Source organism: Chelonus insularis, unplaced genomic scaffold (genome assembly GCF_013357705.1).
Source record: "Chelonus insularis isolate UGA/USDA-ARS -01 unplaced genomic scaffold, ASM1335770v1 contig_116_pilon, whole genome shotgun sequence".
Classification (NCBI taxonomy): Eukaryota; Metazoa; Arthropoda; class Insecta; order Hymenoptera; family Braconidae; genus Chelonus; species Chelonus insularis.
Genome location: NW_023276357.1, coordinates 859,471 through 871,853, shown reverse-complemented (window position 1 = coordinate 871,853; position 12,383 = coordinate 859,471). Strand labels below are relative to the sequence as shown.

At 28.6% G+C, this 12,383-nt stretch overlaps 1 protein-coding gene across 4 annotated transcripts in view; it reads right to left on the bottom strand.

Moving 5' to 3' along the window:
- The window catches only part of LOC118074586 (tRNA dimethylallyltransferase), a 49,880-nt gene that overhangs the window by 25,340 nt on the left and 12,157 nt on the right, over positions 1-12,383 (bottom strand). The window lies entirely within an intron of this gene.

Sequence of the window (12,383 nt, the reverse complement as noted above, 5' to 3'; positions counted from 1 at the left end):
AAATCATCTAAGTATGTTACAATGTTATTCTCCAGTTTACTAGCAAAGAGAAAAATACAAAAATAATATGCACGTTATGATGTTGTTTCATACATATTAACAAGTCAAAATATAATGACTTGTTGAGGAATAAGAACAGTAGTTTTTATGATAACGAATTAATTTTTTACTTGAAAAAATATTATCAAAAGCTTCAACATGTCTTATCATGACTAACACACGAATCAATTCTATTTTTTCAATCAACTAAACACACATATGTTTCGTTAGAAGATTAATTATATCGAACACGAATGATGATTAATAGCTATCCGTTTATGAATAAGTTTATATCAGACTTAAGGTCTACAAATAGAGTGCTAATAATTGAATAAAAATGTCATACCTAATTTAAAAACAAGAATGATTAAGATAATGATCACTTTTTTAAAAATAAAAAAGAATATTTTTCCTTTGAAGTCTGGTTGATCTTTCGATCATTTCTTTCATGAATAATACACTGCTAATAGGTTCATTATTAAACAATTAAAATGCAAACTGTTATAAGTAGTTTCCGGTTTATTAATTAGTAATTAGCATGTGGGTTGGAGATGGGAACAGAAATAGGTAAGAGAGACACATGTGAATAAGATTTATGATTACTGAAATAAGCTAAGTCACAGCAGTGAAATGATAAGACATGGAGAATATGCCTCCTGATATTGGCTATCAGTATTGGCGCAGGTGTTTTAGCATAGAGCGCAGGTGTATGCGACAAATTTAACAGTGCGGTGACAAAAGATGATAGAATGTAGAAAGACAATATGAGGTAATAAAATAAAGGTATGGAATGTAAAATATTACCAACCTATATATCGAACAAACTTACAGCGAGACTTTTAAGACCGGACGTGTAAGATAGCCGAAGCGAAACGAGTCAGAGCGAAATCGATAGGATAGATAATTTCACATGGGAAAGCACCAGTTAAAGAGTAAACTATAGAGTAGATACCTAATGAACTGGACGATAGCTGCTGCGTTCTCAAGTTCTCAAGTATTTCTGGATCGAGATACAAATCGTGGATTAAAAATTTTTACAGAGGTAAAAAAAAATATTCGAGGAATTTATCGGAAGCAGATACTGGTGCTTAACCACTTTGGTTCATGTGAGAGATAAACAATGGACCGGTTTATCGTGAATCTCAATTGACCGTTAATCAAGCAAAGTCGTATATAGAATTGCAAATGGAAAGGTCGACTTCAGCCGTTATATTATTTGTCTGCAATATTTATATCTTGTACTCTTTTTATCTGATTGAACACAACATAAAATGTGTTCTATAAAAATCACTTACAGTATTCGTAGCAGCTTTCATTTCACTTTGAGATTAACACTAATATTATTTTTCGGAAATACTCATTAAAGTTTTATCTTAAAGACTTTTTGAGCAGCTTACATTCAGCTTCTTAATTGTCGTTATTTTCTTCAAGTTTTTCATGATGAAAATTACTTTATTTCATTTCATTCAGCTTTTAAACAGGAGATGCTAACTATCTTGAGGCATCTGTAAGCCCATTGAAAAAGCTTTGATATTTATTAATTGCTCTCGACTTTCACAACTTGTTTTTCCATGTTGTCATAATGAATTTCATTTAAAATAATATCAATAATCCTGTTTCATCAGCCATTTCAGCATTTACACTGATCCATTTCTTTCTTTTTTCAGTATTTAAAAAATTATTTTATGTGAAATTAACAAATTTATTGTGCAACCACATTCATGACCAAAAAAGTTTTGTGTTATAAAAAAATATGGAACATTTACTTTGCAAACTCCATTGATTACACTGTAAAAGCAAATTAATGTCCTGACGTCTTCCAGTAAATTCAGTTATTCCAGTTAATGAATACTGAAAAATGCAAAATGGTTAATACTTATTTCGAGTAAATTCAATGATATGCTACTTGAAATTAATTCTGAATTATATAAACCATGATAAATATTTCCATGTTTAAAAATATAAACTATTTTACAATATGATACAAGTTTTTACGTAATTTCATTATGATTTGAACCTTGGAGAAAATACGATTTTATATCTTTGATCAAAGTATTTGGATTTTTAATGTCAGCTAATTGTGAAAATGAAAGCTATCATTTAAAATCATAGTACCTATTTTATTCTAATAATAAGTGTTGCAAATATTTTTTTTTCTGGTGTTTATTGCATTATTCCATCTCTTAAGTGGGAAATATTGTTTAGTTTGGCATCGAATTTGAAAATATTGATGAGAAGAGATATTTAATTGGTAATTGATGATGAAAGTGGAAAGTTTATATTTTCTTGGAGGTCCTTAAAACAGGAGTCTTTGTAATGATGGCATCTATCAATAGGTATTTTACAATTAGTCTAGAGCTATTATTAAATTTAAGTATAGGTATATAAACTGTTAATAAAAATTGGAGCAAGAGAAAGAGAGGCTTTCTCAATTTACTCAATCTAGAAACGCAATTATCGCATACTTGAGATCATTGTAGAATCTATCCGCACACACCCTATCGGTTTTGCGCAATGCCACCACTTTGTGTATTATACCTATAACTTATAGGTAGATCTATCAAGTGTGGTAAGGCCAGTAACTATGTGCTCTAAGTATTTTTACACCTCCTTTTTCCAGAATGAGAACGGCTTATCACCGCACTGGTATCATTCGCAATGCGCGTGAGAGACTTTCTCCCTCTCTCTTTCTTTTTTTCATTGCTCACTTGTAAGCCTTGCTCTCAAAAAAACATCCCACGTGTCTTCTCACACATCTATATGTGTCATTGATATAAAAATATCTGGCTGATGAAAAATTACAGTCCACATAACTAATTTATTTAGTATGTAAATTAAGATAAAAAAAAATTCGCTAAATCACTGGACACTTATCTTATTTTTTAATGAATGTTTAGTCTTTATAAAATACGATTAACACAAAATTTCCATGAAATACCATCAGAGTAAGAATAGTTTGTTACTAAACTCATGATATTATTTCAAATTATTTCGAGAAATTTACTGCTAATATTTTTTACTTACTTTTAAAATAAATTTTTAGGAATCATTACTTATAGTTATCCAATACTTGTCCATCAATTATTTGTTTATTTTTATGTTATAATTTCTCTTCAAATTTATATCATTCCTCAGTAGAGTATTATATAAATTAGACCGTATAATTACTTCGATGGCAGAATCTTATAAACTTTTAACAGATATAACAGATTTCCCTAGAGGGCGAAACGCTCTCACAAACCAGTACTACTTGTATTTAACCACAGGGGGCATCGAGACAGACTGATATGAACAGCTTAAAGATAAGAAGTTGATTGGAAAATGAAATAAAAAATAACAACAAAATACGAAATCAAAGGAACTTTTTTTAGTAAATCAATTCGTTCAATACCTTTAATATGCTCAGTTGAGTCTGTACAATACACAATAATGTAGAAAATTGAGTTGATTGTACTCCAAGTATGGACTTTCCAGATGACAGAGTCTATTCTTCAAGATAAAAACTCTTATTACTTCGCCAAAATCGAATTTGTTAATTTATTATGGGTAGCAAATGAAGTCAAGGACAAGAAAAGAATATAAATAATCTTGTTACTTTTAAATTTAATTTGTAATGTAATATTTTACTTTGTCACGTTCAAAAATCAAATTATAAACCTAAAAAAGCTTCTACATAGCAATTGATGATGATTAACAGAAATTGTGTTTCATAATCCCATCTAATTCCTAGCAGGTATCATGAGAGAAGATTTTAATAAAAATTTATCAATTATTTTTGTAAAATAAACATGAATATAGTCTGCTTTTAGAAAACAGTACTTTTGAAATTCAAAATTGTACTAAATTAACATATATGTCTGAAGGAAGTAGTGAAGGTGTTTAAATAATGGTTACGTAAACTTATATAAATAGGCTGAAAAAATACTTCCTTGAGTCGGTAGACCCTTCTGACATTGACATCGACAATGAAATAGAATTCTTCGAAGAGAGACTCCAAGGTTAACTCAATAGATCACCCTTCATGATAGCTATCAATTCAGAAAATTTTTTGTATCTACAAAAGTATTATGTATTAGATATCTTTTATATACATGTATATATATATATCCTTAAAAGATACGAAATCTCCGGTAACCGCAGCAGCAGAAAATTGACCTAACATTGATCATATCACTTTTTGATTCTGTAAATTGCCATTCTATCAAGACCAATATTTTAGGTAAAAGAAATATATTGAGATTGACTCAACTAACATAAAATAAGAATAGTTTTGATTACTTCAATTTTACATACAAAGAGGTGATGGAATACTTGATCAGAGGTATTACTAGGAGATGAAATAGAATACTTGATTCAAACAGCAGGTCATCAGTCTTGATTTCTTTGGGGTTTTTAGAAAAACCTGACAATACAGAAAATTGAGTTGGTAAATGGGGCAAAAAAAGTTATTAATTATATATGAATATTTTAATTACGTTAAGAAGTAAAAATGGTCCTAAGAATGATCTCATTTTTTAAAAACTCTTCTAATATCTACTAATTAATTTTTTGTCAGAGTAAAATTGATAATTACTCTGAGAAAAATATGCCACTTATGATTACTGTATGACATACTCCAGATAGAGATTATTTATCATAAGTTATCTCTGAAAAATTTGAATTTCATAAAAAAAATTTTCTCTGAATTTTCTGTCATGAATCGCTTCTATAACTAGATTAATCATTGATCAAGCTCAAAGAGTTATTGAGCTTAATAAATGGCAATTATATTTTATTTTTATTATTAATAACTGATTAGAATGAACAATAAATAATTGCACTATATTATCTCATGGATAATTTATAGTGTAAAACAGTCTATATATTATAAACAAACGAATAAAAAAAGCAGACAAGAAATAAAGTATGTTTAAAAATAATTGTCAAACAAAGTGTTCCCATGAAGACACTTAAGTACATGAGAATCGTTGGTGATATATTTTTACATATCTCAATAAGGAGACGTAAAATTTCTTGGGCCATATGTGGCAATCTTGTTTTCTCTCAACCTCCCTTCGCATATATACACGGTACAGATAAATTCCTGTCAGGAATATGAATAAAATAAAAAAAAAATGGGATAAGTATAAAAGTAAATAAGAGCAACATTTAACGGACATAATTAAGGAGAATTTGAGAGAATTAACGAGCTGATATGGATGTAATTGATGAATTACTTAGCAGCAACACATGTATAAAAAGGTTCACCTTGTGTGCAGTTAATATTAGGGAATGTGGGTCTAAATGTTACTTTTATACCACATATAGCCTAATGTTGTCTAGACCGGATAAGTCAGAAATATTTATCATGGTAAATCGGTGATTACGTCACGATAAACTCGACGAGATTGCTCTGTATTTAGAAATACTGCAGATATTTCGTGGGCATGACGATGGCTGGAAGAATGGCGAAAAGAAGGGACAGTGAGAGTGAGACGTGGTACAGGAGCCGAGGGAAATAGTTGTTGGCAAAGATTCAAACGGTGATTGCAAGGCCTTGTCTCAGCGAAGCGCGTCCAGAATATTTTCTTCCATCGAGAAGTGCTGGTGCACGAGTGTCCGACATCTTCTCTCTCTTTTTGATTCTACCATCGCGATTGAGGTCATTCCTCTCCTGTGTCTGGCTGTACCTTTTTAGTCATCCTTCTTCCCTTTTTTTTCATTCTTTATTCGTAGCCTTTTTCTTTTATTTTATAACATCGATACGTAAAGTTCGTTTGCTGCCAAAATCAATTGTTACGAGTCGAGGTCATCGACTGCATGCACCAAGAGAGACAGTAAAAGAGAAGGCTTTCCTCAAGTTACTGACTTACGAGGGTCTTCCATGAGATTTCAGAGGGTATGAAGGTCTTCATTCAATCTCTAGACTCTTTAGATTCTTCAAAGTATCCAGCCATCATCTTTTTTTTCCACCCTACTATAGGAAATCATTTTTTAAATTTGTTCCTGATCATTTTCACTATTCAGGTTCATTCCTTAAAATGAGACAAATCCTATTATTGCTTTAGGATAGTCTTGTCTTTAATAGAGAACAATCTTGCTCTTATCACAAAATAGTTTTATTACTGTCACAGGATTTGGCACTGTTTCGTTTTTTTTCGAATAAAAATTTTTTATTTAGCACAGTTCAATAAAAAAAACTCATTGGTCCATCAAACGAGAATTAGCTCGTTTCTTCACTAATTGACATCATAAATTTCCAGATTCTATTAAAAAATTAATAAACCTCCAATATAAACACATTTATTATCTTAGAAGTACAATGCATTATATGAAGCAATTTAAAACTCCAAACAATAAACATTGGAGTCTTCTTACAGCAATAGCATGTCATGAATTTATGTTTACCAGTGAATTGAGTGCTTATGTTATTGAAAATAAATGGACACATATTTAAGCGATGTATTTTCTTAGAATATCACCAGTTGCTTATAAAAGTTATCAATTTTTAGTAACACGGAATAATTCACCGTTCAAAAATAAACAAAACTTTTCTACAACTATGGGAACTAGGATTTACTAGTTTAATATCAAATCAGAATAATAACGTCCACATGGAATTGATAACAAGCAGAGCAGTAGTGAGAATAATACGAAATATAATCATGATTCGTCAACCACTTAATCGTGAGATAAATTAAGAAGTTCTATTGCAAGCAGTTCTTTCCTTGTAGCTGATATTGATTAGACTATCAAGTATACTTCCTACAGAGTCTACTTCATTTACAATTCTTTTTCAAATTCAGACATGAAAAGTCATTTTACAATGAAACCACATTTTTCATGGACATTTTTATTTTAGAGTATTTAAATTATAGAAGAAGTATTGATGAGTGATTAGATAATATATACATATTATATTAAAAGCACTTCCTGATGTCAATTTGTGCTTCATTCTGAGAATAATAGCTAAGTTATTATCAAACTAGAAAAAGCTTATTATCGTTTGCACATCCTTCAAGGATAAAACTATACTATTTCCACTGATACTTGATGTAGATGATAAAAGAATTATGCAAATGAATGATGATATAATCTATCTATGTGATAATATCACCTATACCTATTTTTTATGCATACCAATTGACTTCAATTAGAATTGTCCTTCTTGGTTGAGCCACTTATTTTCAATAAAACCAGTCACTCATAGTATTATTTTCTTTGTCATGCCATAAAATATAGGAATATTTGAATTAAATAACTGTAAATAACTCTAATGTACACACGAATAAAGAATTATTCATAAATACCTTTGTGTGTTATTTTAAAAAATTCACGTCAAGTTTATTTTGAGGTAAAATAACACATGTTTATTGAAGTTTAAGGACATAGTTACCTTAAATTGTTATTACAAATAAAAATTTACTCATAAGTTATTTATTCTAACTGTTTGAAGACTGAATGTTCGAGGGGATTTCAAAGAATGTATAATCATTAATTTAAAGTACTAGATACGCTACTTTTAACAAAAGAAAATTCAAGATAGTTTAAAACTTATGATCTTATTAGTTGCTCAAGAGCAAAGAAGTCAAATAAATAAGATGAAGAAGAAAATTTCGTTCAATCAATTTTATACCCTGATGATCTGCTAGTAATTAGTTTAGAACTTTTGCAGCATGTGGTATTTAATTATATAATTGATAAAAAAATTTATTTCCTTATATAATATCTCCTTTTATTAATGGACAAGGACTTTGTGTATCAAACAATTTTCGTCCTAAATGACTTTATCTTACTCATGAAGACAAAAAAACAAAACAAAAAGAACAAAGAAGATGTTGATCATCAATGCCATCACGAATTTATGTAAGTTAATAAAGTTTAATTGGTGAATTTTTAAAATTCAACCTTTTAATTAATCATTATTAAATATTGAAATCTATTATCAACAGCTATCTAAATTTTTATAACAAAGTGTTGGTTGTAAATTCATATTTTAATATTGAAAAGATGCACAATGTAATCAGCATAAAATCTTTTTCTTTTTCAGAACGATTTAAACTTTCAGTAGACTGTACTTATCTCATTTATTGTAAGTAAGAGTTAACAGGAAATACAAAGTGGAAATAATATGTTATGCTTGAAATATTCTATTTAACTGAAATTCTTTTATTAAAAGTCTTGTATGATTAAAAATTTTGCAATTTTCATGATGAGAAAACCGAGACAGCTGCTACGGACATTCATCAAGACAAAAGATGTCAACGAAAGACTTAATATGAGTTGCGTGTGAAAAAGAATATATCATTTCTCAGTATGTTGAACAATATTCTTTGCAACAAGAAATTCATCGATAGCCTCATGACAGTGTGAGACATGTATATATGAAAATGTTATACATCACAAAAATACACCCTAAAGGAAAGAGGAAACATGCGAGAAAGGTTTTACCTGATGCGCACGTGAAGGTCAAAGGAAATGACCTGGCAGATTCGCTTGCACCTGCACGAAGAAGATACGGAATGTTGGACACCCGCAAAGATATTATAAAATATCTCGAACAAAATATAAGGTACTGCATATATCAGTTTCACGATGAATGTAAACCACAGGATGATGAAGACACTTGAGGTTAACGTACTTTAACTTTTTCTTAATCAAATTAACCTGAACAAGTAGTTGAGGAATCGTTTATAACAAGAATAGTTCAATAAACAGAAACAAGTTTTCATGTTCAATAAGAATTATAATATTCTTCAAGTATGTGTGGTTTCAAAATATGAAATAAAAAAATGTTCAGTTTACAGTATACTGAAGAAACATAATAAATTATTTATAATTGTTTTAAAACTAAAAATGTGAAAACTTGGACAATTTAGATTTAGAAATGATCATCTGCTAATCAAAAGTCTAACACGAGGATAAATTTGAGACCAAAAATTATTATAAAAGAAGCTCAATTAAATCAACAAATTCCTATTATTTTTATCCAACAATAGATTACTTTTTCTAGGTCTTTGATTTATCTACAACATGAGCAAAATTTTTACCCAAATGTTATTGAAAGACTCATGAGACCTTAATTGCCTGTTCTAAAAAATTAATTGGCTAGTCTGAGGAAGAAATATTTCTACTAAGCAGCTGAATGAATTATATGGAAAAAACTTTGCATGCTACAGGACTGTCTTGTGGTAGAGATAAGACTGCCTTGAAGCACTTAGAGGGTTCATCTTGCAAAGACAGAATATTAGTAATCAGTAATTTATTGAAATAATCCTGTTGTGGTCACAAGACATCATGTTATAGCTCTAACATAACACTTTTCAATTGTGAACATAACTTTAAATTATTTTAAATGAAAATTAAAAAATCTAACTACATCCGAGACTTCATCAAATCATGTGAACATCAAATTTAACATCACCTGCATGGCTAAAGCCATTCTGTGAAAGTGAGGAGAGTGTTCACAAGGTGTTAATTTATAGCTGTAATTAGTTATTATTCATTATGTCATTTATTTAGTATTCATTTTAAAAGGAATACTCCATTTATGAGTGATTTCTATCAGTAATGAATAAAAATGTCATGATATAGATAAAAATTTCCTTGACATATATCAGGGTTGTTCTCGGAATTTCAACGCAAGTTTACTATCAATATTTTTAATGTAATAATAAAAATTTATATTTTAAATCATTCAGCAGTTTTTATAAAATATTTTAAAATCATTTTTATTAGCAGTTTAATAGATTTCAATATTTTATTTGTGATTTAACTAATGTAATCCAATGAAGATTTAACATTTTCATATGAACACTGACAGATGTGAAATAAAATTAAATAGATAATAACACATGATGTGTGTTAATGACAATAATAATCATAAAATAATGTGTACACGCCAAGAGATTGAAATGCCAGCACCTGCCGCATTTATATCTTTAATTCCTATTCGAAAACGATCTTCATTGGATAATATTGGAGGATACCCACTGCTACTAAAGAAAAAGCAATAATGGTGTGGCGCAGAGCAGAAGTATATAAAACAGTTTTTTATACACAACATAATTACTCAAGAGGTTTGATCATGGATAATTGAACGTCTGAACACGATTATCTTCATCCCTAGACATTTATTGGCTTAGTATGAACAGAAGTGTGCAAGTTAAAATGTTGTTTAACGAAGTCGCTCGTGCCTAGTGAAATCGCGTGAGAGCATCGTCATTTTGAAGAGATACTTATGAGAAAAAAATTTGCATATATATGATGTTTGAAAATATATATTAAATGGAAATAAAATTCAGATAAAAAAAGTTTAATGTTAAGTACCAAGTGGGTATATATTCATTAACCTCGTTATTTTATACTTAAATTTACATTTTTTCATTTCTAAAAAAAAGTTCACTAAATTCAATAAAAAAAAAACAATGCAACTGACTCTTTTAAATCTCCATGATTATTGTACAGTCAATTATCAGCCATAAAAGCTCCAAAAAGTACTCTTAAAGTTTTTATTGTTTTATAAATTGTTGAGCTATTAAAATTATTTTTCATAATTATAAAGTAACTGATGAAAATGTAATGACGTTAATAAATTCTGAGGAGTGAATTTATTAATTTCTCCAGTATGCTTATGTTTAAGGGTAACGAATTTCCTTCTATATGAATTAAAATATTTCTAAAGATCAAAAATTTGATTCAGATCATTTTAATATTTATTATATCTTATAAAATATGCAACAGGATGTAATTATTATAACCCTCAATTAAGCAACTTTAATCATTTGATTTCATTTCTCATGTGATGATAAGTTACTTTTTTACTGCAAACGATTAACTCGTTATTTTTTATAGAATTTTATTGAATTAATTCAATGGTTAAATTAAATCAATTATTCAAAAAAGTATCAACAATAATAAAAAAAATATCCTAGGCTTCTTTAGTGAATTTTTTAATAAATTGGTTTGATTAAAAGCCTCATTGGAAGATTAAAAAAATATTTTTAGTCGTTTTCTTTATTGCTAATGTTTAAAAGCAATAAAGAAAGTTATATCTTTGAATTAATCTTTTAAATAAATAGTAAATTAAATTTAATTCTAAACTGGCAAAATGAGAAAGAGAAAGATTGCGTGGCTACAAGAAGTTGTATTATATACATCTACTCATAACTACATTCATTAAACGTCCAGACGATGAAACATCAAAGACACTCAAGCGCTTTGACTTTTAAATAATCACCCAGAATAGGAAGTAAATTTATTTCTACTATACCTACACATCTGACATATTTTTGAAAACACTAAAAATTTATTTCTACTTCATGTTAGTTCTATTTACATATGATGACGAGTAGGTTGAATTTCCTATTTCATTTCTGCTTTATGTGTCCTATTTATGTCATACTCTAGCACGCAAAATTAACTTTCATTACACAAAAATACACTCGACGAATGTCTCAGAAAGTCATAAATATTGAAAAGTGGCAATTATTTAAAATCATATTTCTGCTCTTGAAATTTTATTTATTTGACATTGGGACATGAATTGGAGAAAGTGATTTATATTAATGTGATATGATTTAACCAATTTTCGAAATGTTTACTAAAGTATTTTGATGTATTAATCAGTTGGAAGGACTGATTATGATGTAAAGTTTCATCAAAACAACAGTTTCAGGGGAACGTCGATGAAAATATACTGAAAGATATTTTTTACTCGATTTAATTTAACAGAATGACAAGTTTTTATGATGTAAGGAATGAAATCCCAACTCATTATGAATAATAGAAATATTTTTTGCTATGTAGAAAAAATTTTCTTGTAAAAATGATTATATCAGAATGAGCAATGATGCTTCTTAGAATGGTTATGGAGAAAAATGAATAATTGTTGTATACATAAGCTGACAAAACTATAGTCCTTGATTAAAAATGAATTCATTCTTGATCATAAGATTCTTAAATAACGAATATAATAATATGTAAAATATAAAACGAATAATCGTATTTTTTATCAAAGAATATTGTGATCAAGAATGAAATTATTTTTGATCTAGGAATATGGTTCTATCAATATATGTTGTAGAACTATTATATTTAAGCTGATCATACAAACTCACTTTCTATCACTGATAACTGCATTCTGTGATCCTTTTTTACCCAATTATTTACAATAAAAAGATTGTCTGGTAAATCAAGATTTACTCAATCAAGTATTTAACTAATAAAAAATTAAGTTTTCATTTATCATAATAAATGCATAGATAAAAATTTACAAGTCACTAGTAGACTACAGACTTGTCTCTTAATTTAATAAAAAAATTCTGTCAGTGCAAGATCATTAAAAACCTAACATGTACTAGATG